The following is a 12,930-nucleotide window of genomic DNA, read 5'->3' as shown; positions in this document are numbered from 1 at the left end:
CGGGGATTGAACTCGGGTCCTTGCGCTTGCAAGGCTGGCCACCGAACTGCTGAGCTAAATCCCCGGCCCCAAGTATCAGAAAAATTTTGTGTGATCGGTTGTTTTACCTACAATATTCTTGTGCTTACCAAATAAGAAATTCAAAAACCTGCCTTCAAACAACCTGGTTTTCATCCTTGTTTTCTCATGATATTGATAATAAGTATAGCAAGTTCCTGACTTATGGGCCACTTGGGTTCCAGGAGAAATGCATAAGCTGCATTCGTTTGCAAGTCTGACAAAGTGAGTCTTTTATGCCTTTGACACAGATATACAACATAAAGTTTAAAAAAAGCTTGATGTGTTCCATTACCTTGTCCTGTCCTCCTTCTTTACTTTTGTGCTAATGGTTGAACACTTAATGTCACGAGAGAGAGTGACACAAACGATCTCTCAATTATTTTCACGGTTATTGCTCTGTGCTTCCTGGCAGTCATCTCCACATCACCATGGCTTTTTCTTTTGCTTCTGGGCATCTGCTCTGATCGAGCACTGTCCTACTGCACATGGTCACACTGTACAGTAAGCACACAGCGCCACAACTGTGACAATGTTTAACAGACACATGAGTTACTTTGGAGATTTGTTCGCATCTACAAATTCTCATGATATGGGGTCCTTTCGTGTCTTGAAAGTCTTAAACTTTAATATTCATAAGCCTGGAGCTTACTTTAGAAGCTCGTGCAGAGTACTTGTTCACATCCTTGAATCCTTTTGGGTTCTACAAGAGGTAGAATAGGAAAAGGTTTGACAGCCTTGCAACGCTTTCACCCACAAGCAGCATTACATGATCTTTGAATGCCTTGAGTCGGGGCTTTGTCTTGGACTTTTGATGAATATATGTATAGCCCAGCACAGGCTTCCAGAACAAGCTCATTTCATTGATGTCAAATATTTGTTCTGGCAAACATTTCTCAGTCACGATTACCTATGTAACCCTTCCTGAGAAGTTCTGGCACCTGAAGAATTGGCGTTTGCTGCCTTACTACTGATTGTTGTTTATATTGTGAAGATTGTGATGTCTGAAACACTGGAACCATCCATGACTTGCTATAAACATTTGTGCATATACAGGATCATTGACATACTATTTTTTAGCATATCAAAACTTCTTGCCTTAGCCTGAGTGGTCAGTGGGCTAAGCAGTATGCACTTCTGCATCAGGTCTTCTACTTGTGGATAAAGGTTAAATGTAATTATCAACTTGGTTAGCTGGAAGCCAACTATGGACTTAGCAAAGCACACTTCTGGGAGTGTCTGGGTGAGTCATGGAAAATAACCTTGGGAACTACATCTGGTCATTGGCCCCTTACTCTCTGGCACTGTTCCCTTGCTGTGCTTCCTCACCATCAACTAAGCAGCTTTGCTCTACCATGCTTTTCTGCTATGATGATCCTGCCTGGGGACCAGCTGCCCAAGGCCTGAATCCTCGGAAACCACAAGTCAAATAAACTACTCCTTCTTTAAATTGTAAGCACTGGATATTTTTGGCAAGCAATGAGAAAGCTGACTAATTTGTTATCATGTGATAATTTTTTTTCCATTTTTATCTATCGTTTGGCCCAGCTTATTTCTCCATGATGACAGTGAGTGTAACTAATGTTGATGATTTAATTGCATCAATGATTCACTTTTTATTCTTAAAGAAGGTCAAGATTGCTCATTGCAAGGGCCCTAACTCCATGCTGGAATCTTTCTACCTTGTTGTTGCCTTCAGGCTGGGTATATTTTTAGCTTCATCTCAGGCGGATGTCCCTGCTTTCACATATGGACTGCTTACCCTGGGAACACATGGGTGGCTGACTGGGAGTTGCTGTTGTAGTGTTGGCCAGCATCACTAAAGAATGTACTGCCTATCCCCAGCTTGGAGAACACAAAAATTCAGAATTCCAATGTAGCTCCTACTGAATCCACATTGCTCTCCACATTTATCTAAAAAATTAAAAAAAATTAAGTTGAACTTTTGCAAGTCAGAGACTTTCTATAATTCCAATGTTCTGGTTTGGCCATAGTAGCATATGTCAAAATCTTCAGTGTTTTAGAAGGAAACTTGAACCATGAGAAGATGACATTTAGGAACCAGGACTGGTGAGTGGCTACTGAATAAAAGCAAGGAATCAGGTACCAGGTGGGACAGATGCTTTCACCACATTTACCCACATCTTCATATTTTGCTAGATGTCAGGCATCATGTCAGGTGACAGAGATACACAGCAAGTGAAGAATAGTGCCTGACTTCAAGGAATGCGTTTTTGCCCAAAGGAGATGCTATGGCTTGTGTCTCTATGTCCCCCCAAAACCTCATGTGGTCATAGGTGGGGCTTTTCAGAGGTGGATGGATCTACAGTGTGTGACACTGGGATTGATTCATGGAAGGATGCTAGGGTTAAGGGTGCTACCTGCCCATAGGATATAAGGGAAAGGAAGAGGCTTGTTGCTTGCAGATTCTGCCTTCTTCCTGCTAGACCATGAACTGTTTCTCCTTTGTGATGCCATTCTTCCATGCCACCTTGCCTTGGATCCAGCCAACTATGAACTGAAACATATACTAACTGTGAACCAAATAAACCTTTCCTCCTTTAACTTTGGGTGTTGGGCATTTTGTCTCAGCAGTGAGAGGAAGTAACTAAGACAGGACAAGAGTGCATGAGGAAGACCGGAGCACATGGGGAGTGTTTAGTAGGGAAAGGGCTGGCCTTGGGTGGAGACTTAGAGGCAGCAGGTCCTACACAGGGAAGGGGTGTGGTATAAAGTGGGTCTGTAAGAATGAATGAGTGGGGACAGAGTGCCACAGGATCATGGGAAGATTCTCCATGCCATGCCATGGAGTTGGGCTTCATTTCAGCAGGTCATGAGGGTTTAGGGAAGTGTTTGAAAGAGGAGCAAGTGACAGGTTTCCTTGGGATTTTTTCAGCCAATTCTCCTGTGAATCTTAGGCACATGTGAAAAGCTCCTCCAAGTCTCTGAAAGCCTCAGCTTGGCTCTAAGTTTCCTTTGCCCACTTCAGCCCTGGTTCTCACAGAGCATCTCTACAAAGCCACAGGAGATTAAATGGGCAAAGAGCAAACAGTGGAAAGCTGCTATGAGTACACTTGGTGCTCTGATTTGAACCTCCACATAGTCCAAATAACCCAGTGCATTAGATCAATATGTTCACCTATGCAAAGGGAGCTCATGGGAGGTGAATTTTTGTTCATCCCCGATCCCAAAGTCTGATCTTTTACCTTTTCAAGCCTTGTTTTCCCAATGGAGTGAAAAAACTTTAGAAAACATCATAAACCAATTCTTGCACCCCAATTTTCTAGGTGAGTATTGTTACACTCATAGTCGGGAATTGTATATGTTGTTAGAAAATAAGTTTTTCTTTTCCTTTTCTAGATGAGGAAACAAGCAGGTTTTAAAAAAAGGTACCTGCATATATTTGCAATACATAAAATTTATAATCACTGTGGGGAATCAGTACTATAAACTATTAACCACTTTTCTTTCCCCTTCCCTTCCCTGTCCTCTCTTTGCCATTCCAGATTTATTAAGTGACAAAAGTCTCCTTGGCTAGGGAATACAGGATAAAATCACAATGCCATGGCCAGAGTTCAAGAGATTTCAAGGCTGGCAAAAATAGTTTTAATGAAAAATATAGGGTGGGACAGGACTGTGCCCCACATGAGCAAGTATAGTCAAAGCAGTGATCTCAGCTCATCGAGCCCCTGTCTCAACACATCAAATAAATAAATCACTGCCTGTTCCATTCACCAGTATTTTTTTCTTTAGTGCTCTTTTTGATTTCCTTTTCAATTTGCACTGGGTCTAAAGTTTTAATTTTCTCAGGATCCTAATTCCTTAGGAATCTAGTAGCCTTTTATGTGCATAATAATAATAATAATAATAATAATAATAATCTGATAGACAATAATGAGGAAAATGTTATTTTATCTTCCTTTTACAGGTGAAGGAATTGGGATTCAGAGAGTGTGAGTAATTCGTCTAACACCATACAGCTAGTCTGCATAAACAGAACTGAAACCCAGGGCAGTTAGATTTTATACCTAATATCTGGATGTCCCCCATGTGCTCATAAGTGGATCTTTTGGGAAGATACTACTACATCATGGGTGTGTGATAAATGGATGAATCCACTGATTGATTTAGCACAGCTCAGGGTGTGTAAAATGGACTTACTGAAGAGGGAAGGTCCACCCATCTTGAGTGTGGGTGGTACCACTCAATTGGTTTGCAGCCTGCAAAGAATAGAAAGGGAAAAGAAGGAAGGCTCTCTGCTTCCTGCCTACCCTGCCTTGGACTGTTTTCCTTTACAATGTCCCTCTGTCATGTTCCCCTGTTTGGAATTATGGAATGAAACCTCTATAAATTGTGAGCTAAATTAAATATTTCTTCTGTTATCTTGTGATAACATGGTATCTGGTATCTGTTCTGCCAATGAGAAAGTAACTAGGACAGCAAAGAGTTTATAGTATATAGATACTTAAACTTCAATTTCCTTCCAAGATTTGAAAGAAGAATCTTCCCTGTTCTTGAGAATAAATTGTTTTAAAGTGACATAGTACGTGTTGATGCCCTGCTCAGAGACACCCAGTGGCTTGAATTGAATCTGAAGTCCTCACTGCAGTCTACAGTGCCATAGATAGGCTGCTTCTCACTGATCCTTTTGAATGTCTCCTTTATTATTTTCTCCCTTCATTTACTCTACTTCAGGCTCCCTGACTTTCTTATTGTCTCAGCTATTCCAAGTACATCAAGTTCATTCTTGGCTCATGGTCTCTGTACTTCTTGTTCCAAGTGTATGGGAAAGATAGAGATAGCATAATCTCCCATCTCACGCATCTTTCTTATGCTTTGAATGTTTTTTTTTGGTTTTTTTGTTTTTTGTTTTTTGTTTTTCAGTACTGGGGATCAAACTCAGGACCTTGCAGTTGCAAGGCAGGAGGCAGCAGCACCACTGAGATAAATCCCTGGCCTTCACAAGTTTTTCATATAATATGACCTTAATGATTTTTCCTCTAAGTGGTTGAGTTCCATGTGTCTTCCCTGTAAGCTTTTGTGAACATTTAAAATAGCAAAATGACAGCAAAATGTAGTGTAAGTTGTGCTAGGTGACTATCAAGGATAGGTCATAAAATGCTATGTACCATATAAGATGTGACTGAAAGATATGGTGAATGTTCAATAAAAATGGTATTACAGTAAAAGACACATTGTCATTAATCCTCAAAATCAGCCCCTCACTTTGAATAAATTTATCACATCATTCCTGCCACTTTATGAATAGTTCTAGAAGTCCTCTTCTGTGAGTGCCTTTAGTTGAACTGTCCAGCTGCTTTGATGTTCTGAATCAACTAAAAACATTTACCTTTCATGGTCACTTTGAGTTGGGGGAAGAGCCAGAAGTAGCGTGGTGCCAGGTCCCATGAATAAGGTGAATGAGGACACACTGTAATATTTTTACCAGACTATATTTTCTTTGGATGACCCTCAGCAGCAGTATAAACCATATTTTTAATTAAACCTGGTAATGACATGCACACCACTTTTTTCTCCTACAATTCTTTAGCCCATCCCAGGATTTAATTTAAAAACATATCAGTACCCATTTCTCCCGTGTCTCCCATTACCTCTCTCCTGGATTCTTACCGTGGCATACTAGTAACTTTCCTGCCTGTCCCAATCTTTTTGCACCTGTTCTATTCCCAATATGGCAGCCAGCTAGAGTGGTTAAATCTAACTTAGAGCCTGTTGCTTTCCTTCTTGCCCTCTCTCAGCCCCTGGCCAGGATGCTGCTCAGAATATTCCACCCTGGAGCGTTGGCTCTCCCTGTTCTCTCACTGTTCTCCCTGCCTAAGACACTCTTCTTCTAGAAACCCAAGGTGCTACTCACCTTCTTCCATCCCTTGCCCAAGTGTCATCTTCTCAGTGAGGTGCTCTCTGTATCTTTATTAAAATTGAAAAAAATATTAAGTTTCCCTCTGATCCTCTCAGCCTCATTTCTTGATTTCTTTATTTTTTAAAAAAAATTTTGGTATGATAGCTACATTCTTTTGGGGAATAAGTATACCCCCATATATCATTATAATTTTTATTCCCTTTTCCTCCCTGCCCTCTGCCCCTTCTTCTGTTCCTCTTCCCCTCTGTGAAAAGTCTGTCTCCGTTTTCTGTCATCTGTCCTTTATTTCACTCTTTAATTCATTTATAGTGTATGTTTCTTACATGAGTGAAACCATGTAATATTTAACCTTGTGTCTGATTTGATTCACTTAATATTGTGGCTTTGGTATTAATTTTACTACAAATGGCTGAAATTCACCCTCTTATACAGTGGTCCCCAACCCTGAGGCAACAGAGTGTTTATCAGTCCATGGCCGTTTAGGAACTGGGCCACACAGCACAAGGTGAGCAGCAGATGAGTGATCCACATTTCATCTGTATTTATAGCCACTCCTTATTGCTCATGTGATGGCCTGAGCTCTATGTCCTATTAGATCAACAGCAGCATTAGCTATAGGTGGGGGAAATCTCCTGTGAACTGTGCATGCAAGGGATCTAGGATGCACACTCCTTATGAACATCTAATGCCTGATGATACAAGGTGGAGCTGAGGCAGTGATACTAGCACTGGAGAGCAGCAGCAAACACAGATTAACATTAGCAGAGAGGTTTGACTGCACAGAGACCATTAGAAATCAACTCAGGCTTTCAGGCTAAGACTATCAGCAGGTTGCAAGTGACAAGCTGCATATGGTGGCAAGCAAGCTGATGGACTAAAATTTTACCTGTAATCACAGCCTGGTGACAGGTTGTAAGTCAGACTCCAATACTTATTTTAGCCCACACTTGGGCCACTCATTATTTCATTTACCACTTGTGTTTGCACCTCTTTCCCACACTGCCCACTTGTTTCAGTCACCATGTTAGTAAGCCCACAAGCTAACCCTAGCCAAAATCTCTAAAAAACCCAAATGTCACTGCAGAGATTCTTTGAAAAGGGAGAAAAACCAATGATGAGAAAGAAGACTTGAAGATGCCAAGAAAAAGAGAGATACATTTAAAGAAAGGTACAAAGTCCTGCTTGAATTATGGGTTCACTGCAGCAAGTGACTCATACTCTCCAAGCCTGTGTTGTATAGTATGTGGTGACCAGCTATCCAACAAAACCAGGATTCCCTCAGAAGCACTTTGCCACACAGAAATTCAGCAGCCTGCCTTGAAAGAAAAGTGTTAGGTGTTTTTAAAAGGAAAAAAAAAATATGAACACAAAGAACAGAAGCAATTATTGAAGGCTACCATTTTGTCAAATGTATCTGCTCTGAGAGCATCATTCTTAGTGGCTAACCACATTTCTAAAGCTAACAAGCCTTTCACTATTGGTGAAGAGTTGATTCTGTCTGCTGTTAAAGAACATTTGTTGTGAAGTTTTAGGAGAAGCTATAGTTGAAGAGATGGCATGTAGCTATCCTTTCCGCAGTGAGATGGAATCTCAGTGTAGTTTTAATCTGGATTTCTTGAATGGCCAGTGACATTGCACATTTTATTGGCTATTTATACTTCTTCATCTGAGAAGTGTCTATTCATTTCAGATGCCCATTTGGGACTCTAAATTTGGGTGACTGCAATATTTATGAGTTCTCTATATCCTCTAGAAATTAGTCTTTTAATGAGTAGGTGGCAAAATATTTTTCCCCATTCTGTAGGTTGCCTCTTCACCCTGTTGGAGATTTTCTTTGCTCTTCAGAAACTTTTTAATTTGAGGAAATCCCATTTGTTGATTCTTAGCATTGTTTCTAGTGCAGCCGGGAACCCCAATGTATAAATAAAGAGCAAAGTAAAGAATAAAGAGTAGAAAATGCTGAGATGTATCCTTGGCATATTAGAAGGGAGGCAAAATATGGAGGGAGGAAGCAGAGGGGATGGAAAAGAGATTTTGAACAGAGGGGAGATTGTGATGTACTGTTTTCAGGCACCAGATCCCCAAGGACAAGGAATGTGATTAGCATGTACTGCAAACACACACACACACACACACACACGCACATGCACATGTGCACACACACATATGAATGATACATGGAGGGGGAAGGAGAGGAATTGAGTTTAAAATTTGAAAAATGCCATATACGGACTCTCCATGACGGGTACAATCACAGTGTACTACAAACAGGTACCAATGAAAATTCATGTGTTCCTCTTTCAGCCAGTAGCACCATAACTGGATGAACTGACAAAACACCAGATCACACAGAGACATGTTTTCTATAGAGGATTAATGAGTCATGGTCTCATGTAGTCTAGGCTGAGAGGCCTACTGATATTGGCAACAAGGCAATGACTCTTGTTTCTGCATGCTGTATTTCTTGGGAGGATGTGCACAAAGATATGTTATATACTGTTTGAGGCAACCAAAACCACAGCTGCAGAACTACTTAGGTCTTTGGATGATTCCATATCAGAAAAGCTGAATTTTTCTTTTTTTGGTATAGTCACAGATGGAGTGATAGCCATGTGTGGATGACTTTCTGATTTCACTCCTAGGAGTAAAGTAATGTGAATCTGCGTACTATGTGATCTATAGAGAAAAGCTGGATAGCTAAAAATGCCACCCGAATATAACCACATTCAGCAGGATATGATTAGAGTCATTAACTACATTAAGGTACACACCCTTACCCCACATCTGCTCATGCAGCTCTGGATTGAAACAGACACAGAGCACTTATGTGTTCTCTTAAAATCACTGGTTAAGTTTCTGAGTTATGAGAGCTACTCCAGAGATGGCTACAGTCAGTCACTAGTGGCAGTATATCTCACTGACACAGAACGGGTCATAAAACTTGCTTACTTTTGTGACATACTAAACCTGCTCAGTGAACTCAATGTGTCACTTCAGGGAGAATGACAAATGTATTCAAGTTGGGAGATTAAAGTGGCTGCATTCAAAGCCAAACTGTAATTATGGGAGCAATATTGAACATTGAGAATTTTGTCATATTTCAAACATTAACTAGGACCTTCTTTCTCTCACATGGTACATGATGATCTATCTCAATTTTCAAAATATTACTTTCCACCTACAGCAGATCCCAGAACTTGGAAGGAATGGATCTGTGAGCCATTTGTGGATAAACCAAGTGAATCAACTTCATGCTAGAAGAGGATCAACTGCTCAAAACTGCAAGTGACAGTAGCCTTGAAAGTGTTTTGAAAGGAGGGCACCATTCCCCTGAACTCCTTTCATAAATAATAATTTAAATAAAATAACATTTAAGAAACAAATTATATATAGACCCAAAATATTTTAAACAAAACATGTTTTGGACACTTAGTACCCTGATTCAGTAAATCAGTACCAAAAATGCAATGTAATTACAAAACATGTTGTATAGCTTATCTGCATAATCTCTGAATGGTTTAATATTACAATAAAATTGTGTATCTACCTAAAAAAAGTGTTTTGAGACAGTGTCGGCCTTCATAGGCTCTTGACTGAAGTCAAAGTAGAATGTGATGAAAGCACTGAAAAGCCTTCTCTCCCCCCAAAATCTTACCTTTGTGAAATAGAGTTTTCTGCAGTGACAGAAATCAAATGAGATTATAGGGGAGACTGGACACAGGAAGAATGCTCAGAGTCACTGTCTCTCTCTCTACAGAAGTAAATGTTCAGTTGTAGGCTGCTGTGGATTCTGCATTACGGTGACTTGTAAAAGTATTTCATGATATATTACAATGTAAAAAGGATGGAAATAAAGTGCCAAGTAAATATAGTGAACTTCAGTCATCTCAAAACCCATCCCTCCCCCCAGATAGTGGAAAAATGATCGTCCATGAAAACAGTTACTGGTGCTGAAAAGGTTGGGGACTGCCACTCTAACAGACATTATGTTTGCTCGTTAACTATTATACAAGCCCAAGTGGCAAAGATGTGTCTGTTTTGCTCATTGCTCTATCTCTGGTGTTCATGATGCCAGGATAGAGGAACCATGCAATCAACTGGTGTTAGAGTGAAGGATGAGTAAACCCTGGGGTCCCCAGGAAACTGTTGTTGGTGCACCTGCATCAGTAACCTAAGGTGGCCCTCTTATACTGAGGAAAAAAACCTTACATGTAGCATGAATGGGCATCCTGATTTTCCAGGGAAGTGCTGCTTTGTGCATTTTGTGCTGGTCTAGCTAATAATTAGTGGTTTATTTTCACTCTCAAATGTGTTGTTTTCCATGGACACCCTTCTTATATTCCATGCTTATATTCCAAGGAAACAAGTCAGGCCCAGTGTGGTGAGTGGCTGTCTTATGACCACGAGGTGAACTAGTGCTTGAGTGTAGTCAGTGACATGAGTGACAGACAGGACAGACAGAGAGCTCCTAGTGTCCTGCTGATGTGGTGGAGACACTGAATCAGCCACTGCCAGAGCCTGTTGTGTTCATCACAGATGACGTGGCAGTTTGGTGTTTTTGGCAGCAACTACTGGAGAGAATACATCTGTTCATTTTTAGGTCCACCTCTATTAGAGTGTCAGTTACATAAGGTTAAGATTTCTCCCTCCATTTCCCATTATCCGTCTTCTGTTTTACCCTTTAGCTTATTTATACTCTGTGTTTCTCATATGAGAGAAACCATGCAATACTAGGGAGACAGATGTTTTGCAAATGGGACAGGGACCTAGAGATAGGTGGAGGAGGAAAGGCTAGGAAGGGCAAGTAATGTGTTAGGTACATGTACCAGCTCTGCCATGAATGCAGCCTTCATGCACTGCAAACTTGTACTTATTAAAATTTTTAAAAAGGATGTTCATGGGATAGATAACTAATTATAATTTGTTAACTTAGACCAGTGATGGCAAACCTTTTAGGGCTTTCAGTGACAACAGACAGCCTGCTTTTTGTCCTCACTGACTTGGAGTGTCAGCTTACTACAAATAGCTCCAATGTCAATGGCATCTGAATTAGGGAAGGAGGCAGCAAGAAGCTCCCGCAGTGGCTCCCAGTGGTCCAAACTGTTCCAGCTCTTGGGTTCTCCTCTACGTCCGTGAGCAGGGACTGGACCTAGTGCTTAGCTTCTAGCAAATAGAAAGAGGTGAGTAAGCTGTACATGGAAACACGCATCTGTAATTTCACCACTTTAGGAGACAGAGGTAGGAAGAAGTTGAGGGCTAATGTGACCCCGAAGACACTGAAGGGTTGGTAACCCTACTGGGAGCTGGAGAAACCATTAAGAAGTGGGGTATACTGGGAGGTCTTTAGGTCATTAAGAGCACGCCCTTAGAGGACCATGGGACTCTGACCCTGTCCCTTTTCTTCTTGGCCATGAAGTGAGCAGTTTTTGCCCTGACACTGCATGCTTTCTCACATCTAGCCAAGGAAACAGGGCTCACTGATTATGGCCTGCAGCCTCCAAAACTGAGAGCCAAAATATATTTTTTCTCTTTATAAATTGATGATCTCAAGTATTTTTCTCTAGTGATGAGAAGCTAATATGAGATTTGAGTATGTTTTATATACATTGACTTTAGATCAATTTCATTGGAACACTTGTTTTAGAAGAGGAGAGGCCCCAATCATTTTATGTGTTTTTTTTTTTTTCCAACTGTGACTTGTTTCAGGTGCAAACAGCCTTGCTGATGGGCTATGGCTGGTGGTGAAAATCCTGGACTGCATGGTTTGTCAGAGGTGGTCTGGATTTTCTTCTGTACCCCAAGCGAGTCGGCAAACATTGCAAAGATACTTGCAAAGACTTGCTTGGGAGTTAACATGAGTGGATGCCTACTTCCTTCTTTCCAGAGTTATCTTTGATGCCCCTTTCCAACACTTTTTTTCTCCCAGCCAATAACACCATAATACTTGTAAGAATTGTGAATTCTTCTAGTTAATTAGTTTCATGCAGTGTTGCTGGGTGGCTTAATCTCCTTTCCTAGCACTCCTGGGAGTATATGAAACATAAGACGAGTATTCTTGCTATAAAGTTATATTGAGGAATTTAGTGAACAGAAAATTCCATACCCCATCTGTATCAAAATTAAGTATGGAGCTTATACACACACAGAATAACTGGGCCAACTCATTTGATGAAATCTTTTCTCTCTGCTTGCCTAGGACTCTTGGAACTGTGAGAGCATCCCCGATTTTGGCTCTGAACTTCCCTCATGTCACAGAATGTGGCTGAAAGACAGGAACTCATTCTCTCCATGGTTCATACTTCGAGTGGGTTGAGCCCATAAGCTCAGGCTGATTGCTTGAGTTCAAATATCAGCTCCAGCATCAAGTAGGCAAGGGCAAGTTACTAAAAGTACGCTTCAGCTTTCCCAACTGTGAAATGGTTGCAAAAGCCAGGAAAACTTGTGCACCTTCTATAAAACAGCAAGCCTCAGTGGCTTGACACTTGACAGTTTATTTCTTCCTCCCTTTCCTGTCCGCTAAAGGCGAAAATAGGTGGTTGTGATGATGGTGGTTAAGAAGCCGCACCTGGAAGTGCACACGCCCCTCCTAACTTTGTTCTGTCGTGGGAATCCAGGCCTGGTATTGCCTTGAATTGTGGGGGCGTGGTGGTGGGAAAATGTCCTTCTTGGCTTTGGAGAAAAATGTAGCCTTGAGTTGAACTCTTGGTACTATTGCTGCTACAGTGGGGTCGGCAGTTGTAACTCCTAGAGAACTTGCGATGGTTTACGAGTCAGTCCGTCCACACTTTGTATGTACTAATCCCAAAACATGTCTTCGGTGACTTACTCATAGCGAAGGTCTCCTGTTCTTCCCCTTTGTGTGATGGTTGCAGGGAATCACAGTTGGACTCATCATTTGTTTCCTAAGGTTGTAGTTGAAATTTGCCCACGTTATTGCCTCCTTTGAAGTCTTTTTTTTTTTTTTTTTTTTTGCCTTTACCGGGTGTGGGCCT

Source organism: Fukomys damarensis, unplaced genomic scaffold (assembly GCF_012274545.1).
Source record: "Fukomys damarensis isolate Sample0158 unplaced genomic scaffold, DMR_v1.0_HiC HiC_scaffold_35, whole genome shotgun sequence".
Taxonomy (NCBI): domain Eukaryota; kingdom Metazoa; phylum Chordata; class Mammalia; order Rodentia; family Bathyergidae; genus Fukomys; species Fukomys damarensis.
This window is presented reverse-complemented; position numbering follows the sequence as displayed.